This window comes from Saimiri boliviensis, chromosome 4 (genome assembly GCF_048565385.1).
Source record: "Saimiri boliviensis isolate mSaiBol1 chromosome 4, mSaiBol1.pri, whole genome shotgun sequence".
In the NCBI taxonomy this organism is placed as follows: Eukaryota; Metazoa; Chordata; class Mammalia; order Primates; family Cebidae; genus Saimiri; species Saimiri boliviensis.
The window spans coordinates 108,528,644-108,548,708 of NC_133452.1; the positions used below are offsets into that span (position 1 = coordinate 108,528,644).

The following is a 20,065-nucleotide window of genomic DNA, read 5'->3' on the forward strand; positions in this document are numbered from 1 at the left end:
TTTGGATGGGTTTGTTTGTTTTTTTCTTGTAAATCTCTTTTAGTTCTTTGTAGATTCTGGATATTAGCCCTTTGTCAGATTGGTAGATTGCAAAAATTTTTTCCCATTCTGTTGGTTGCCGGTTCACTCTAATGATGGTTTGTTTTTTGTTTTGTTTTGTTTTGTTTTGTTTGTTTTTGTTTTGTTTTGTTTTGTTTTGTTTTGCTGTACAGAAGCTCTGGAGTTTAATTAGGTCCCATTTGTCTATTTTGACTTTTCTTGCTAATGCTTTTGGTGTTTTAGTCATGACGTCCTTGCCTATGCCTATGTCCTGAATGGTTTTGCCTAGGTTTTCTTCTAATGTTTCTATGCTGTTAGGTCTTATGTTTAAATCTTTAATCCATCTGGAGTGAATTTTAGTATAAGGTGTCAGGAAGGAGTCCAGTTTCTGCTTTCTGCACAGTGCTAGCCAGTTTTCCCAACACCATTTATTAAAGAGGGAATCCTTTCCCCATTGCTTCTGTGAGGTTAGTCAAAGACCAGATAGTTGAAGATGTGTAGTGTTGCCTCCAACGCCTCTGTTCTGTTCCATTTGGTCTATGTCTCTGTTTTGGTACCAGTACCATGCTGTTTTGATTACTGTAGGCTTGTAGTACAGTTCGAACTCAAGTAGCATGATGCCTCCAGCTTTGTTCTTTTTGCTTAGGATTGTCTTGGCTATGCAGGCTCTCTTTTGGTTCCACATGAAGTTTAAGGTAGTTTTTTTCAGTTCTCTGAAGAGGGTCATAGGTAGCTTGATGGGGATAGTGTTGAATCTATAAATTACTTTGGGCAGTATGGCCATTTTCATGATAGTGATTCTTCCTAACCATGAGCATGAAATGTTTCTCCATCTGTTTGCGTCTTCTCTTATTTTGTTGAACAGCAGTTTGTAGTTCTCCTTGAAGAGGTCCTTCACATCCTTTGTTAGTTGTATTCCTAGGTATTTTTTTCTCTTTGTAGCAATTGTGAATGGGAGTTTGCTCATGATTTGGCTCTCTGTTAGTCTGTTACTGAGGTATAGAAATGCTTGTGATTTCTGCACGTTGATTTTGTATCCTGAGATTTTGCTGAAGTTGCTTATCAGTTTAAGGAGATTTTGGGTTGAGATGATGGGGTCTTCTAAATATACAATCATGTCATCTGCAAATAGAGACAATTTGACTTCCTCCTTTCCTAATTGAATACCATTTTTTTCTTGCCTAATTGCTCCATCTAGAACTTCCAATATTATATTGAATAGGAGGGGTAAGAAAGGGCATCCTTGTCTAGTGCCAGATTTCAAAGGGAATGCTTCCAGTTTTTGCCTATTCAGTTTGATATTGGCCGTAGGTTTGTTGCAAATAGCTTTTATTATTTTGAGATATGTTCCTTCAATACCTAGTTTATTGAGAGTTTTTAGCATAAAGGGCTGTTGAATTTTGTCAAAGGCCTTCTCTGCATCTATTGAGATAATCATGTGGTTTTTGTCTTTGGTTTTGTTTATGTGCTGAATTACATTTATAGACTTGTGTATGTTGAACCCATCTTGCATCCCCGGATGAAGCCTACTTGATTGTGATGGATAAGCTTTTTGATGTGCTGTTGCAATCTGTTTGCCAGTATTTTATTGAAGATTTTTGCATTTATGTTCATCATGGATGTTGGCCTGAAGTTTTCTCTTTTTTTGAGTCTCTGTTGGATTTTGGTATCAGGATGATGTTGGTCTCATAAAATGATTTGGGAAGGATTACCTCTTTTTGGATTGTTTAGAATACTTTCAGAAGGAATGGTACTAGCTTCTCTTTGTACATCTGGTAGAATTCAGCTGTCAACCCATCAGGACCTGGGCTTTTTTTGGTTGGTAGGCTATTAATTGTTGCCTCAGCTTCAGCCCTTGTTATTCGTCTGTTCAAGGTTTCAGCTTCTTCCTTGTTTATGCTTGGGAGGGTGCAAGTGTCCAGGAATTTATCCATTTCTTCCAGGTTTACTGGTTTATGTGCATAGCGTTGTTTGTAGTAATCTCTGATGGTAGTTTGTATTTCTGTGGAGTCAGTGGTGATATCCCCTTTTTCATTTTTTATTGCATCTGTTTGATTCTTCTCTCCTTTCTTTTTTGTTAATCTGGCTAGCAGTCTGTCTATTTTGTTAATGTTTTCAAGAAATCCAGCTTCTGGATTTATTGATTTTTTGAAGGGTTTTTTTTGTGTCTCTGTCTCCTTCAGTTCTTCTCTGATCTTAGTAATTTCTTGTCTTCTGCTAGTTTTTGAGTTTTTCTGATCTTGCTTCTCTAGCTCTTTCAATTCTGACGATAGGGTGTTGATTTTGGATCTTTCCTTGCTTCTCATGTGAGCATTTATTGATATAAATTTCCCTCCAGACACCGCTTTAAATGCGTCCCAGAGATTCTGGTATGTTGTGTCTTCGTTCTTGTTGGTTTTAAAGAACATGTTTATTTCTGCTTTCATTTCATTGTTTATCCAGTGGATATTCAGGAGCCAGTTGTTCAATTTCCATGAAGTGGTGAGGTTCTGAGTTAGTTTCTTAATTCTGAGTTCTAGTTTGATTGCACTGTGGTCTGAGAGACTGGTTATGATTTTCATTCTTTTGCATTTGCTGAGGAGTGATTTACTTCCAATTATGTGGTCAGTTTTAGCGTAGGTGCAATGCGGTGCTGAGAAGAATGTATATTCTGTGGATTTAGGGTCGAGATTTCTATAGATGTCTATTAGGTCCTCTTGGTCCAGATCTGAGTTCAAGTTCTGGATATCCCTGTTAATTTTCTGTCTCATTGATCTGTCTAATATTGACAGTGGAGTGTTAAAGTCTCCCACTATAATTGTGTGGGAGTCTAAGTTTCTTTGTAGGTCATTAAGAACTTGCTTTATGTACCTGGGTGCTCCTGTATTGGGTGCATGTATATTTAGGATTGTTAGTTCTTCTTGATGCACTGATCTTTTTACCACTATGTGATGCCCTTCTTTGTCTCTTTTGATCATTGTTGGTTTAAAGTCCATTTTATCAGAGACTGGGATTGCAACTCCTGCTTTTTTTTGCTCTCCGTTTGCTTGATGAATCTTCCTCCATCCCTTTATTTTAGCCTATGTGTGTCCTTGCATGTGAGATGGGTTTCCTGAATACAGCACCCTGATGGCTCTTGACTTGTTATCCAGTTTGCCAGTCTTTGTCTTTTGATTGGGGCATTTAGCCCATTTACATTTAAGGTTAATATTGTTATGTGTGAATCTGATCCTGCCATTTTGATGGTAGCTGGATGTTTTCCGTGTTAGTTGATGCATTTCCTTCATTATGTCAATGGTCCTTACCATTTGGTACATTTTTGGAGTGGCTGGCACTGGTTGTTCCTATCTTTGTTTAGTGCTTCTTCCAGGAGCTCTGGTAAGACAGGCCTGGTGGTGACGAAATCTCTCAGAAATTGAGTGTTTGTAAAGAATTTTATTTCTCCTTCACTTAAGAAGCTTATTTTGGCTGGATATGAAATTCTAGGTTGAAAGTTCTTTTCTTTAAGGATGTTGAAAATCAGCCCCCACTCTCTTCTGGCTTGTAGGGTTTCTGCCGGGAGATCCGCTGTGAGTCTGATAGGCTTCCCTTTGTGGGTAACCTGATCTTTCTCTCTGGCTGCCCTTAGCATTTTTCCCTTCATTTTCACCCTGGCGAATCTGAAAATTATGTGCCTTGGGGTTGTTCTTCTTAAGGAATATCTTTTGTGGTGTTCTCTGTATTTCCTGGACTTGTATGGTAGTCTGCCTTGCTAGTTGGAGAAGTTCTGGATAATATCCTGCTGAGTCTTTTCCAGCTTGGATTCATTCTCTCCGTCACATTCAGGTACACCTATCAAACGTAGATGAGTTCTTTTCACATAATCCCATATTTCTTGGAGGCTTTGTTCATATCTTTTCACTCTTTTTCTTTCTATTCTTGCCTTCTCATTTTATTTCATTGAGTTGGTCTTCAATCTCTGATATCCTTTCTTCTACTTGATTGATTCAGCTATTGAAACTTTTGTATGCTTCCTGAAGTTCTCGTGCTGTGTTTTTCAGCTCCATTAAGTCCTTCATATTCTTCTCTAAGCTGTTTATTCTAGTTAGCATCTCATCTAACCTTTTCTCTAGGTTCTTAGTTTCTTTGCATTGGGTTAGCACATGTTCTTTTAGCTCTGAGAAGTTTGTTATTACCCACTTTCTGAAGTCTGTTTCTGTCAACTCATCAGATTCATTCTCTATCCATCTTTAATCCCTTGCTGTTGAGGAGCTGTGATCCCTTGGAGGAGGATAGGCGTTCTAGTTTTTGGTGTTTTCATCCTTTTTGCAATGGTTTCTTCCCATCTTAGTGGCTTTATCTACCTCTGGTCTTTGTAGTTGTTGACTTTCAGATGGGGACTCTGACTGGACATCCTTTTTGTTGATGTTGAAGCTATTTTTTACTGTTTCTTAGTTTTCCTTCTAACAGTCAGTCCCCTCTTCTGCAGGACCACTGGAGGTCCACTCCAGACCCTGCTTGCCTGGGATCACCCACAGGGCCTGCAGAACAGTAAGGGTCACTGCTGGTTTCTTCTTCTGTTATCATCATCCCAGAAGGGTACTCGCCAAATGTCAGCCCGAGGTCTCTTTTATAAGGTGTCTCTTTGTGTATATGGTGGTCAGGGAGCTGCTTGAGGAGACAGTCTGTCCCTTATAGGAGCTCAAGTGCTGTGCTGTGAGCTCCGTTGCTCTGTGCCTAGCTGCTGGGCAGGTACCTTTAAGTCTGCTGCAGCAGAACTCGTAACTGCCTCTTTTCCCAGGTGCTATGACCTAGGAAGGTTGGCTTTATTTATAAGCTTCCTGTCATGCTGCTGCCTTTTTTCATAGATGCCCTGTCCCGCATGCAGTAGTCTAGTCACAATCTGCCAGCAGAGGTGTTGCTGAGTTGCCTCAGGCTCTGCCCAGCTGCTGTGTGAACTGCCTTGGTAGTGGCAGACGTCCTTCCCCCAACTGAACTGGACCCTCCAGGTCCAGCTGCACTTGCTGTAAAACTCTCAGTCCAGAGTGTTTCAGATTGCTTGTTTTGTAGGGGTGGTACCCGCCGAGCCAGATCTCCTGGTTCCCTGTCTCAGCCCCATCCCTTTCAGTTGAGTGAGTGAATCTGTCTCCCAGGCATTCAGTTGAAATGCCCAGCCAGATTTGTGTGAGTTTCTGTGTGCCAACCTGCGGCATCATCCCTGCTGAAAACTCGTGGCGCTTTTCAGCCTGGGAATCTCCTGGTCTGTGGCCAGTGAAAACTTGTTTGGAAATGCAGTGAGCACTCAACCTTTGCATCGTTCTTGCTGGGAACTGCACTCTGGAACTGTTCCTATTTGGCCATCTTGGATCATCTGGGAATGACTTTTAATAGGTATGAGACTTCTCTTCTGGATGATGAAAATTAGATTGTGATTATTTATATATATACACAACTCTGCAAATATATAAAAAAAAGAGTGGAATTGTACACTTAAACAGGTAAATTTCATGGTATAGGCATACCTCAGAGATATTGCATATGTAGTTCCAGACTCTACAATAAAGCAAATATTGCATTAAAGGCAGTCACACAAATTTTGGTTCCCAGTACATATAAAAGTTATGTTTATACTATATTCTAGCTTATTAAGTGGGCAGCAGCGTTTTGTCTAAAAACAACAATTAAATGCTTTAATTGAAAACTACTTTATTACTTAAAAATGCTAACAGTCATCTGAGCCTTCAGCAAGTCTTAATCTTTTTGCTAGTGCAGGGTCTTGCCTCAGTGTTGAGGGCTATTGGCTAATCATTCAGTACACTGCAATTTACTTCCAGAATTTTGTTAAATTCTCCAGCAATCTTGTGATGGAGACATTATCCTCTCTGTTTACAGGTGAAGAAATGAAAATTTGAAAAGAAGTACTTGGCCGAAGCCTCCTGTGCCTGGTTGGTCATATGCCACTGTTCCCACCAAGACAAAGTCAGCTTCAGCCTCACAGGTGACCTTGTGCACTCCACTAGCCTCGACCTAAAAGAAGTAAAAGTCTTATTTGCTAAAGAGGCATTCAGTCTAATATAAGAAATAATATAGTCCAGCAATTAAATGAGTTCTCTTTACAGTTAAATCCAAATAAAAAGCAACCTAACCTAAATTTAGATATCCATGCAATGTTCCAAAGTGTCTTTTTCCATTTTCTTATCCCCTGGAAAAAAAAAAAGCATATTTCTTAGCTTGGTCCAGTGTATTGTCTCAACATACGCTGATTAGCTACTACAATTTATAGTATGATAGCACTTGAAAGCCTTCTTCCCCTGTTTTGGACATTTTTATCTTACTGTCAGGATAAATTTGAACTCACATAAAAAAGAGGCAAAAACATATTCTGGCATTCTCCACATCCTGGATTATTTTTAAACCTAATTTATTTAATATTAACTTGTTGTTTTGCTCTCTTTCTTTGCTTAAATTTAAGTTGTTTTAAATAGCATTAAGCTTTTATATAACTGCAATCGGTTACTTCTAAAAAACTTTTTAAAATAAAGCTTTCTTTACAATTCAGATGTAGGAATATTTGAAACAGAACCAGGGGATGCACATTCAGTCAGACTCATCAAAGTCATTGTAAAATAAGAGAATATCTTGCTGTTTTTCAAGGATAGCTTGTCTTACCAAGAATGGGGTTTTCTACATATGTGTTATGATGTCTCAAGGGTAATACATCTATTACAGTCAGAAGGGTTCATAGGTTTTTGTTTTTGTTTTTTGTTTTTCTTTGAGACAGAGTTTTGCTCTTGTTGCCCAGGCTGGAGTGCAATGGAGCAATCTTGGTTCACTGTAACCTCTGCCTCCTGGGTTCAAGCCATTCTCCTGCCTCAGCCTCCCCAGTAGCTGGGACTACAGGCATGTGCCACTACGCCTGGCTAATTTTTTGCATTTTTAGTAGAAATGGGGGTTTCACCATGTTGGCCAGGCTGGCCTTTTAACTCCTAACCTCAGGTAAGTCATCCGCCTGGCCTCCCAAAGTGCTGGGATTGCAGGTGTGAGCCACGTGCCTGGCCATAAGTTGATAGTTGAGAATCACAGCACCTTTCAGGGAAGGGATAGATTTTTTGATAATCTTGTGTGTTTAAGGAAATAATATATTTAATAAACTCACATGCAAAAATAACATCTGTTATCACTGATTGGGGAAATTTAGAAGAGATGCAAAAATTGAAATGACATTAATTTGGCCACATTGGAGAGGCTCAGCAGAAGAGACTCATGTTTAGATACTTTTAAATGTAAATAGTGCTCATCAGGGGACATAGCCTCACTTCACATAACATGTTTTCAGATAAATAAGTGGGGGAAATTTCCACTAATTCTATAGGGGCATAATTAAAAATAATTAGGCAGAAAAAAATCCCCTCACTTATTTTATTTTAAAACTTCCAGAAAAAGACAGAGAGATTTTGCATTTTCAGAAAATGGTGATTGTGTAGTACAGGCTTGAGATCGAAAGTCCCCAGTGACGTAAGCTTCCTTCTTCATGTATACCTGCCAATTTACTTTTAAAAAAAATGCTTACAATGGACTGTCTCCAGGGAAGAGAAGGGTATGCGCTTAATGACTCAGTCCTTGGCAACCATTAGTAAGTATGCTAGTTAGAGGCAATCAAAGAGCATAATATGCATACTGCAAACCCAGGAAAATACTAGTTTGGATAGATAAATAATAGACAGAGAGATAGACATCTTATGGTGAAATGAAAAAGTAAGCAGAATGGCAATCACCCTGGCTTTTGCTGCAGTAACAAATAATAACCAAATCTTAGTGCAAACACATGTATTTATCGCTCACAGTATAGAAGGGCAGTAGGTTGTTTGGGTTTCTGCCAACTGTGGCTAGGCTCTATGTCTTCTTAATCTGGGAACCAGGTTAAAGCAGCAGCCACTATTTGGAGCATGTAATACTAAGAAGGGCAGAGGACTGAGGGGGCAGAGCCACTCCCCACAAGGGCATTGCAGTTTTCTGCTGGGACATAGCATACTTCTCATCCACTCACATTCCATTGGCAAAGAAATTCCAAAGTCAGTTGGCGAGAAAATTGATTGCACCACAGGAAAACGTGACAAAGGTAGAGAGGAATAAAGAACTATGAACAACTACATTTATCACGCCTGAGAGATAGAAACCATTAAAATAATATGACCAATTGTACATTTTTAAAGAAAATATTGATTGTTAAACATGTAATTCAGACAGAAAACTCCTTCCACTAGTGGTAGGTGGACCCAATTTTACAGAGCCTGAAACCTATGCAATCTTTATGATCATCTTTAGAAAAATATGGTCAAATACTGCTAATAAAAATTAGGGGGTTTGAAGCTTAAATTTAATTAGCTTCAAGGTAAATTTGATTTTGCTTTCACTTTAAGTAATGTAAGAACACCCTTACCTTATTCATTAATAAAATGTTGGTAGAATATATATACTTCACTTCAAAATGAATTAGTACTATTCTTTTAAAATAAGATGCTGTATTTTTTAAAATAAATAGAGAATCAGTTATTTGTTTGGACCTAAGAACATGATAAGATAATATTCTGGCCTCTTGAGGTCACCTAGTTCACTTAAAAACTACAAGGGAGGTAGGAATCACTGGATGTCCTTCTCTCAAGAAACTTATTTATTCAAATTTTATTTATCTAAAGAATCCAAATTGGCTGCTACTGTTAAATATATGATGACCTGCTTTGTGATAGTATTGTAATGAGTATGTTTAATTTTGGAAAAAATATTTGCCACCCACCCTTGGCTCCAGAAAATGGCTGATGTGTAGATGCAAGATTTTTCCTAAGAATTAATGCTTATTTTTTCAGCTAACATTAAAAAATAACTTATTTCACGTATTTTCCAGATTTCTAGATATTATTGTTGAGAATAATGGAGTAAATTATGGGTGATGTGGTTTTTAAAGCCAGGTGAGCTGACAGTAAACAGTAAGAGCGTTAAAATGTGGTGAGGCTCATTCCTGATAGGTCCAGATCCAGTCAGTAGGATAAGACATGAGGAAACATTGAAAGATGGAGGCCAGAAAGAGCCTGCACCCCAAGTCTGTATCATTCTCCTCTTTACTTGGTGTGGTAGGCAGGATAATGGTTCACAAAGAAATCCACACCCTAATCCCCAGAACCTGTGACTATGTTCTTTACATGGCAAAGCTACTCTCTAAATGTGATTCGGGTTATGGACTTTGAGATGGGGAAATTATCCTGCAATATCCAGGTGGGTTCAATCTAATAATGCAAATCCCTGAAAGCAGAGTCCCTATCCTGGTTGTGGCCAGAGAAAGAGATGACAGAAGAGTCAGTGAGATTGGACCTGCTGAGCTGGGCTCCAGAAAAAACAGAGCCCTGCCGACACATTGATTTTTGTCTCGTAAGATTCTTGCTGAACTTCTGACCTACAGAACTGTAAGTTAATAAATCTGTGTTGCTTCAAGCTACTACATCTATGGTAATACACTTGGTGAAGCAGGGCAATGAATCACCCACTCTGCCGTGGTCCAACAGACATTCTTTTTTCAACCCAGTTTATCTCTTTCCGTTTCCTCAACTTGTGCTTGTGAAGTGACATTTTAGGTTCTCTTAGTCTGATTATTCTGCATGAGGTAAAGTGGCACAATACTCTTTGACAACCCTATGAGTCACATTCTCCAGTATGATCAAACTGTTTGCAGCAGATCAGGGAAATTATTTTGGAAGTACATTTATTTTCTGTTAATGCAGTTTGACAATTTGGTTTGTTCATGTTGCTGAAACTGAGCATATAATGTTAAGTTCTTCTATGGTCTTTGAAATGTGGACGCATTTGAACTGTTAAACTGCATTCTGATTAAATCCACTTAAACTTTGTTATAATGCATGCCCATGTTTTTACTATTGGCTGGACAGACTGCTGTGCAAAACGAGTATCTGTCTAGCTCCAAAGGGGATACTCAGGAAGAAAACCGTAAGAGGAGCCTTTAATTAAAAACAAAGGCAAGTCATTTGGGGGAAGTTAGAAAAAGATATAGTCTCTGCAAAAGCAAGTGATGGACTGATTCCAAAACATTGTTTAAAATACTTTAGAAATAGTTATTAATGAGGTGAGAAAAACAGTCACTTAAACAATTATGAATGGGCTTTTTTGCACATAAAATAGGCTGGAAATGGATTCAAGCAGGAGTGAAAGTGTGATAAATAAATAGACTAAATCTACTGAGGAGGAACAGAAGTCCTCCTGGAGAAAGACACTGTGGAAGAATAAGGCCATTTGCCAAATAATGGACCAGAATGATGAACTTCATATTAATTGGCATTGTAAAGTTATTATGCAATATTTAGTATAATGCATATTCATTTTTTCAACATCAAAGGATTTAATAATGTTGAGAAGAATATTTAGCATTCTCACAGAGCTTAATTTCTGGATCTCAGCTGTTCATCACTGAACAAAGAGGATGTGATACTAATGGAGCATTACCTTGCCCAGAATATTGACTATTAATAATATACAGTCATTGAGAGGAAGCACCAGTTTATGGAAACGATTTAAACACTAGAGATTGGCAAAAGAGAAGGTTGTGTTCCTAAAGATGTTTATTCATGTCAACCTTCTTTCCACTTAACCCAAGTAGAAGCAGTAAGAATATATTATGAATTTCCTCCTCAGAGATAGCTAAGTGCAATGGACTTGATGCCAGAACACCTGGGTTTCAGTCTCCATTCCTAGGCTTCTGGCAATGGGAACACTAAGAGGCCTCCCAGAGCCTGGTTTCTACCTGATAAACACAGATTATATTACCTATTTTTGTCTGATTTCCAAAATGAGGTAACATGATATACTGTAACATGAAAGTGCTTTGTAACTTTTAGAGAGTTGTATACATTAAGGTCCTTATGTTAGGCTTTAAAAAATAGTATGTAAATAATTGAAATACCGCTTCAACACAGATCTATATTGTTATAACTTTTGATAGAATTTTATCAAAACTTAATCCAATTATAGTTTCATGCTTTGGTGCTTATCATCAACTTAGGTTATGTGTGTTTACAGTGATTGATGTTCATTGCACGTAAATATTTGGAAAACAAATGTTGCCTTCACAGTTTTACCTAGAGCTGGCCCTGTGACTTTTACTTTGTTTCTGAGTTCTCTTGTAGTTTTTGTTGACAGTCAAATCATGTCTTCGTTAAGGTGCCAGACAAATATTAAATTCAGTAATCTATTGACCAGCAAATATTAATCATTTATTATGTAAATGTTACCATACAAAGTACTATTCAGTAAACTCAGCAAAATGAACAGTTTGAGTCTTTTTCCCCTCTTCTAAATTGACTAGATCTTTGTCTGAATTAATCAAATCAACCAGTAGATTTTTGTCTTCCTATACATGCAGCTTAAATGTCACTTTCTATCTTCAAACTGCTATTCTGAAAATTGGTGGTGTGCAGGTAGAAAACACTTTACTATTTACAGGTAGAGTACTATACAGTAAGGTTTATTAGGTCATTATTTTCACTCTGTAGGTTTATCTTATTTAATTTTTTATTATGGAAAATTTTAAACCTGTGAATAGGCATATGGAGTAGTATCATGAATCCCCATACACCTAAACCACTTTCAACGATTAGCAACTCATAGCCAGTCTTGCTTCACCTGTGCCCCCACCCATCCCTCTTCTACCCCCTGTTATTTTGGAACAAACATCTGATATCTGTAACTTAATTCTTAAATATTTCAATATGTAGCTTTAAAAAGATAGGATTCTTCAAAAATTAGTCACAATAGCATCATCACACCCCAAATAAAATTAACAATAATTGCTTAATATCATTAAGTATTCCGTGTGTATCCAGATTTCCATCTGTTTTGTAATTTTATCATTTTTTTGCAGTTTGTTTCAATCAGCAACCAAATAAGGACCAATCAGTAACCAAACTGTGATCAGTTAACATGCCCCTTCATTCTCTTTTAATCTTCAACTTTTTCTTTTTTCCCTCTTGCAATTTATTTGTTGAAGAAAGTGAGTCATTGTCCTGTGGCCTTTTCTACAGCCTAGATTTTACTGAGTGTATCACATGGTGTAGTATAATATGTTTTCAGTCCTATATGTTTCCTGAATAGTAGTAGTTGGATCTAGAAATGTGCTATGCAATATCATATCCAAATATAATTTCTTTTTAAAAAAATGAACTTAGTATTTTAGAATAGTTTTAGATTTACAGAAAAATATGTGAAGATCATAAAGAGAATTTACATCTAGTTTTCCTTATTATTAATACCTTAAAGTAGTATGGAACATTTGTTAAAATTAACACACAAATATTGATATGTTATTATGAACTAAAATCCATGCTTTATTCAGATGTCTTTAGTTCTTACCTAATGTATTTTTTCTGGTCCAGGATCCCATCTAGGATATTCAGTTGCATTTGTAGTCGTGTCTCCTTATGCTCCTCTTTGCTGTGACAGTTTTTCAGACTTTTCTTACTTTTGATGACTTGACAGTTTTGAGGAATACTGGTGAGGTCCACTGTAGAATGGGTTATGAGTTTTAGGGAAGGAGACCACCGAAGTCAAGTGCTGTTTTCATGACGTCATATCAAAAGTACATTTTGTATACATTAATTGTCACTGTTGACGTAACCCTGATCACCAGGCTGAGGTAGTGTTTGTCAGTCTTCATTATAAAACTACTCTTTTTCCCCCTGTTTCTACACAGTGCCCTTTGGAAGGGGAGCACTACCCAAAGCCCACACTTAAGGAGTGGAGAGCTATGCTTCATCACTTTTGGGTGGAATATATTTATAATTTATTTTTGAGACAGTCTCATTCTGTTACCTGGAATGAAGTGTAGTGGTGCTATCATGGCTCACTGCAGCCTCCACTTGCTGGGCTGAGATGATTCTCCCACCTCAGCCTCCCAAGTAGCTGGGACTACAGGTGTGCACCACCATGCTCTGCTAATTTTTGTATTTTAAGTAGAGACAGGTTTTTGCCATGTTGGCCAGGCTAGTCTCAAACTCCAGGCCTCAAGTGATAAGCCATCTGGGCCTCCCAAAGTACTGGGATTACAGGCGTGAGCCACTGCACCCTGCCTATTTTCATAAATTATTTGGAATTCTTCTGTACAACAGATGTTTTTCTTCTCCTCCAATTAGTTATTTATTTATTCAATCATTTAGTCACTATGGACTCATAGATATTTATTTTACATTTGGGTTACAATTCTATACTACTTTACTTTATTGTTCAAATTGTTCCAGCTTTGGCCATTAGCTCTTTCATTTGGCTCCTATGTTCCTTTGTCATACCCTTACCATTATGAGCATGCGTGGTTTTAAGGACTTTCTTAGCTTCTGCACTACAAGATGCTTTAGGCTCATCATGTACATTCCTTGACCCAGTCCTAGAATCAGCCATTTCTTCAAGGACTCTTGGTTCCTTTAATTTGAGAATGGTATTAGAAATAAAGATCTAAGACCAGGTCCAGTGGCTCATGCCTGTAATTCCAGCATTTTGGGAGGTTAAAGTGGGCAATCACTTGAGGTCAAAAGTTCAAGACTAGCCTGGCAACATGACAAAACCCCGTCTCTACTAAAAATACAAAAATTAGCTGGGCATGGTGGCATCTGCCTGTAATCGCAGCTACTGCAGAGGCTGAGGCAGGAGAATCTCTTGAGCCCAGGAGATGGAGGTTGCAGTGAGCCAAGATTGTGTCACTGCACACCAACCTGGACGACAGAGTGAGACTCTGTCAAAAGAGAAAAAAAATCTAAGGACTAGATTTAATAAAGTTTTTTAAAGTCTCTCTTTTATTGCCATTTTATCTAGTTCAAAAATTTGAAATAACTTGTTATAGGTGGTTATTTTTAAATTTTGATTTTTCTAGTTTCAGTTTTCAAAAGTTACCTGTAATCTAAGATGTCTGCTTGTATTGAATAGTATGCCTTTTATTCCAAAGCAAGTCATTTACACACATATTTTGTTTCTAAATATCTTATTATTAAATACAGTGTCTGAAAACTCATATTTTTCTATATTTTGTCAGTCCAGTCAGTTTAGGAGGCTGTATGGTTAAGTGAAGCTGAGTGACCTTTGACTGTTTTTCTTCTAAATTTCTAGCAAATTGACTAAATATTTTGACACCTTGTAATTAAAAAGTACATAGAGAAAGTAGATTAAATGACAAATATAATAAGGAAAGATTGTATTTATTTCTGTGTAAATCATAGAGTAAAATGCATTAACGCAAATCCTTATAGGGTAAACTTCCTGAATAACTAGATAAACCAGTGGCTAAACTTTTCATTATAAAATTTATGAAGTGTTATTTTGAAAAATAAGCAATGGCAAATTTTTATATAATACTAGGTGAACAAGAAAATATCAAGAAAGATCATTTCTACATAAAATGTACTAATTATATTATCTTCATTTATTGGTTAATTATCTTCTTTTCATAGAATTTATTTTTTTAAAAGATGAATTTTATGAAAGTTATACATGGGGTCTTAGGCAAACCTAGCAAAACAACTTACCAACTTCTTGATACTGGGCAAGTTGTTAATCTTTCAGTGTTGTTTACTCTTCTGTAAAATAGGTTGTAAAGATAAATTGGCTTGTATATGTAAAGATCTTAACATATACATGTAATATAGGTGTAACATGTATGTATATCAACATATACACATAAAATATAGCAATCTACAAGACACTTAGAGCCCAGCCCTTCCAAATGCCCAATAACAGTTGTCCCTTTCTCGTCTTTTTTTTTTTAATTTTTTTTTTTTTTTTTTTTTTGAGACAGAGTCTTGCTCTGTTGCCAGGTGCCAGGCTAGAGTGCAGTGGCACAATCTCGGCTCATTGCAACCTCTGGCTTCCGGGTTCAAGCAATTCTTCTGCCTCAGCCTCCGGAGTAGCTGGGACCACAGGCACACGCAACCACGCCCAGCTAATTTTTGTATTTTTTTTAGTAGCGATGGGGTTTCACCATGGTCTCGATCTCTTGACCTCGTGATCCGCCTGCCTCAGCCTCCCAAAATGCTGGGATTACAGGCATGAGCCACCGTGCCCGGCCCCCTTTCTCATCTTTAATATTTTATTTTCTTTCCACATATTTTCATGTTATTTCCCTTTAGTAATAGTCAATAACTTAAAAATTTTGCAAATCCAGACTGACTCCACCATTCAGTGCATATTAATGAAATTTTGCTATAGTTAATGTTTTCTCCAAATTAATATTGTATTGGGAATATTTTCAATATTTTGGTATATATTAATGAGTTTTTCCTCTTTTACTTTTTTTAATGAGTAATCTTTGGTTATTCTGCCCAAGGTGTTAGGATTACAACTGGAATACAAAAATAAAGAGGGTTTCAATATTCAGCATTTAATATCCAAAGCAGATATTTTGAGTCTGCAGCAAAATAATAATAATAATTCTGAAATCCAAGCTTTGTCAAAAGACTCTAAATTTTCTAAATTCTTTTAAGCTTCATGTTGACTTTGTTATGGAAGTTACCAAATGCCAAGGATAGACAGCATTCAAGATAAGATCTGAGGGAAGACTTTGTAACTTGAGAAGAATGTGACAAAGGGGAAAAAGAGGCCAGCCTATCATCTCTTTTGGTCTAGGGAAGATTGGCAGCAAAGAGAATTGAGACAGAGACAGGAAGTAAGACTCGCTCTCAGCCATCTCTTCCAGGCAAAAGTCCTTCCAGCAAGGTGGTGCATTAGATATGTTGGGGAACCTGAAAGAAAAGGGTCTTAGCATTGCTCCTTCTGTGGAATTCTGGGAGGACATGTGGGGTGAGAAGCCCAACAGTGGCACTTGGTGGAGAGAGTTGTATAGACCAAAGACTCTGCTTTCCTGGTCTGCATGCGGTAACCAGGGTATCCAGAAATGCCTGTGTATCATGCTGGGGAAAGTAGAGCTGCAGAAGGCCCAGTGGACTAACAAGGTCCAGAAGTGAGGCAGATAGGCAAACAGTCCTCCAATGGTAGATGTTCATACAACCCACAGGGTAAATGGGACTATCACCCACCACATTTAGAAGTCCAGGCACAAGACCAGCTACTCAACTGCAGAGACCAGAGAGAGGCCACAGAGGTCACTATCTGAATTCAAAACTCCTTTTTGCTACCATCCTCTCTGCCTCCTCCACATGATGTCATAATGGTGTCTTAGAGTTGAGTAAGAGAAAGAAGAGAAAATCTTAAATAATTAGCATTTTCCCACAGAGACTGAGGTAGCTCCAAAAGACTGTTTAAACTACAAAAAAAAGTCAGTGATTGTGAATCTTTAAATATAAAATACACAGTCTAGTAGGTGAGAAAGAGTAAATCAGTTATGAGAAACAAAGTTATTAAATTTGCAACCCTGCTACAAATACAAAAGGATTTGAAAATGGCAAGCGCCTTTCTTTCCCAGCTGCTGTGAGGATCAGAGGGGCAGTTGATGGGAAGCAACATTAGGACATGAAAGTGCTCCCTGCAGCTAATGACAATGACAGCTGCATGCCCTGCCCTAAGTGTGCTAGGATTAGAATAGGGCAAGCAGCCGTCCTATTCTCAGCTCCAGGCCAGGAGGCAAGGGCACAGACAAGAAGCCAGGTCCAGGCCAATTACAAGGTGTCAGGGAGAAGACACCAGCACCCCACAGCAGCAGACTCATGAAAATTGTGGAAAGGAAGCCAAGAGGCAGAAGAGGACCGGGCACAACCTCCTCCACACAGGGAAGCACCATGGAGGCATATTCTCTAGGAATGACACCAGGCCTAGCACTATCTGATATTTCTCTTGATCAAATGTTTGATGCAAAAGGCTGAATATCCAAAAAGCATGTTCACTGAAGATATGCAATAGAGTGTGGCTATTATTCCCACAGAGGGAATGTATTTGTCCATTCTCATGCTGTTAATATATACCTAAGAATGGGTAATTTATAAGGGAAACAGTCTTAATTGACTCACAGTTCAGCATAGCTGGTGAGGCCTCAGGAAACTTACAATCATGGTGGAAGGGGAAGCAAACACACCCTTCTTCACATGGCAGCAAGAAGAAGAGGTATCCAGTGAAGAGGGGGAAAAACCCCTTATAAAACCATCAGATCTCATGAGAACTTATTCACTATCATGAGAACAGCATGAGGGTAACTGTTCCCATGATTCAATTATCTCCCACCCAGTCCCTTTCACGATATGAAGGATTATGGAAACTACAATTTAAGATGAGATTTGGGTGGGAACACAACCAAACCATATCAGGGAGTCTTGAATTAAAATTAAGAATCGTTTTGTGAGGGTAGAGAAGTAGAAAAAGTTTAAATTATAAAACTAAGTGAGATCAGGGTAGTTAATTCCTAGAAATTTTTTTCCCTAAGTTTCAGATTTAGGAAAGTGGGTCTTTGCAAACACATGGCCCAAAATGTGTGGCAAAAAAGATTTGAGGATTCTGATGAGCCATATGTTAATTCATTCATATGCCTGGCACCTATTAGGTGTCAGGTTCTTTGATAGGTAATAAAAAGGTCTTTGTTAACAATCCCGCAGGAAGACAGCCAAGTAAATGGGCATTTAAAAGAATGTACACAATAATGGAGGAGGTATGGGAGTACAGAGGAAGAACAGCTAAGTAGATGTGGGGTGCCAGACGAGGCTTCCTGAAAACAGCAATAACTGAGATAGAACTGAAGAAGGAATGGATAGTAGCTAGGTGAACGAGTGGGCGAAGGTGCTTCAGGCCAAAGAAACAGCATGAGCAAAGGCCTCAGATCAGAGATACTTGCCATTTGTCACCAGTCTCAGATAAGTGAGTAACCAGTGCACAGTGAACCTGCTTCACACAGAATAAGAACAATCATACATATATAGTAGTCCTTTATATTTCAGGCAAAGAAGGGCCAAATACATTGAAAAAAGATAATATGTCATGGAAATTCAGAAGAAGAAAATATTTCTGTGAGTTACCAAAAAAGTCTAAAAAGAAATTTGATGGAAAAAATTGGGACTTTAGACTTAAGATTTTTATTATTTAATGGAAAATAATTCTATAGGGATCAAAAAGTTATCTCTACATCATCCTTCAAACTTTGCTGTATGGCTCTATTGTGAGAATGTGTATATGCCATGCTTTTTAGTTTGTAATAGTATTAGTTCTTTAGTTCATTACCAATTAAAAAAAATCAAAACCAAAACTAGGTACAAGATTATGTATCTCTAGATAATGTATTTAAAAATGAATGCTGCTAACAGAAAAGATCCTGTAACCAAATAAAACTTTTTATGCCGGGCACGGTGGCTCAAGCCTGTAATCTCAGCACTTTGGGAGGCTGAGGCAGGTGGATCACAAGGTCAAGAGATTGAGACCATCCTGGTCAACATGGTGAAACCCCGTCTCTACTAAAAATACAAAAAATCAGCTGGGCATGGTGGTGCGTGCCTGTAATCACAGCTACTCAGGAGGCTGAGGCAGGAGAATTGCCTAAACCCAGGAGGCGGAGGTTGCGGTGAGCCGAAATCGCGCCATTGCACTCCAGTCTGGGTAACAAGAGTGAAACTCCGTCACAAAAAAAAAAAAATAAAAAAAATAAAAAAAATTTATAACTCTTAATAATGTTACACTTTAAATCTGAGGGGGAAAATGTGATTAGATTGTCCTACAATAGTACATTTATTTATTTTCCCTCAGGTGTTTTTCAAATTATAAAGAATTTGTTTCTTGAGAAACTAGGAAGTAGTGGCTTTCACCTGCCTCCACTTAGGAATTATTATGAACCAAAAAGTACTACTCTTCCTGTAAACAAAATAACCACACTTTTTCAGTTTCAAAAGAAGTTTTTCTTTTCTAACCTAAGAAACCCCAAATAGATCAGATTTTTCCCAGTTCTATCCAAGTGTTAATTTCTAGCCAAAGATTCTGTCATAAAGGCTGCTTTTGGAGAAAATGTATCCTGGGGGTGGGGTGAAGAAACTATAAAAAGGAAATGACGGTGTAATTTTAAGAAGAATATTTATAGTTGTGTGTAGTAATTTATTCTTTTAAACTGGCTCAGTATTTTGATTTGGTCTAAAATAGATCAACCCTACTAAATTTATATTGGATGATTGTTTGTTCAGCTATTGAAAATGTTCAGGGAAGTGGTATAGCTTGATGCTTAAACAACCAGACTCTGAAGCCTGCTTTGTCCGGGTTCAAATTGCAAGCCTGATGCATTCTTACCACATTACCCTGGGGAGATTGCTTAAACTGTCTCCATTTTCTCAACTGTAAAACAGAAATAGTAACAGTACCTGTCTCAAAAATAAATTGGTACCTGGAAAGCAGTTAGAATCATGCCTAGCAAAGAGCAAGCACTAGGTCATAGCTGCTAGTATTATTCTGCTTTTATGAAGCCATTACTGCAGGTGTGCTGTTTCTCAACTTTTCTGCCAAAAACATCTTTCCTTACCTATCCTCCGTCTGCTCTCACTCCATCTTCTTTACACTCTGGCTTTCATTGCCATAGCCATTCTGCATCGTCAAACAGGGTTTTCACAAAGGTGTTCAATAACTTTTTTTTTTTTGAGACGGAGTTTCGCTCTTGTTACCCAGGCTGGAGTGCAATGGCATGATCTCGGCTCACCGCAACCTCCGCCTCCTGTGTTCAGGCAATTCTCTTGTCTCAGCCTCCTGAGTAGCTGGGATTACAGGCACGCACCACCATGCCTAGCTAATTTTTTGTATTTTTAGTAGAGACGGGGTTTCACCATGTTGACCAGGATGGTCTCGATCTCTTGACCTTGTGATCCACCCGCCTCGGCCTCCCAAAGTGCTGAGATTACAGGCTTGAGCCACCGCGCCTGGCCCAGGTGTTCAATAACTATTGAATGAATAAATGCCTCAAACTCCTGTTTGTTTTTTAAGTCCTCCAGAACTATACCTGGCCCTCTGACCTCCTGGAGTGGGAAGAGTGCCCACTTCCTTGCTTCCGCAGCCTTTATACATAACCTTGCTCTACAGTTAGCACACCTGGATGAACTGATCTTTATATAACTCT

General features: G+C 38.1%; 1 long non-coding RNA gene across 4 annotated transcripts in view; it reads left to right on the top strand.

Annotated features, from left to right (window-relative positions):
• The window catches only part of LOC141584316 (uncharacterized), a 98,292-nt gene that overhangs the window by 20,082 nt on the left and 58,145 nt on the right, over nucleotides 1-20,065 (top strand). For all 4 annotated transcript variants that reach the window (XR_012517297.1, XR_012517299.1, XR_012517300.1 and 1 more), the window contains exon 5: nucleotides 5,890-5,995. This is a non-coding gene — a long non-coding RNA (uncharacterized LOC141584316). The remainder of the gene's footprint in view (nucleotides 1-5,889; nucleotides 5,996-20,065) is intronic.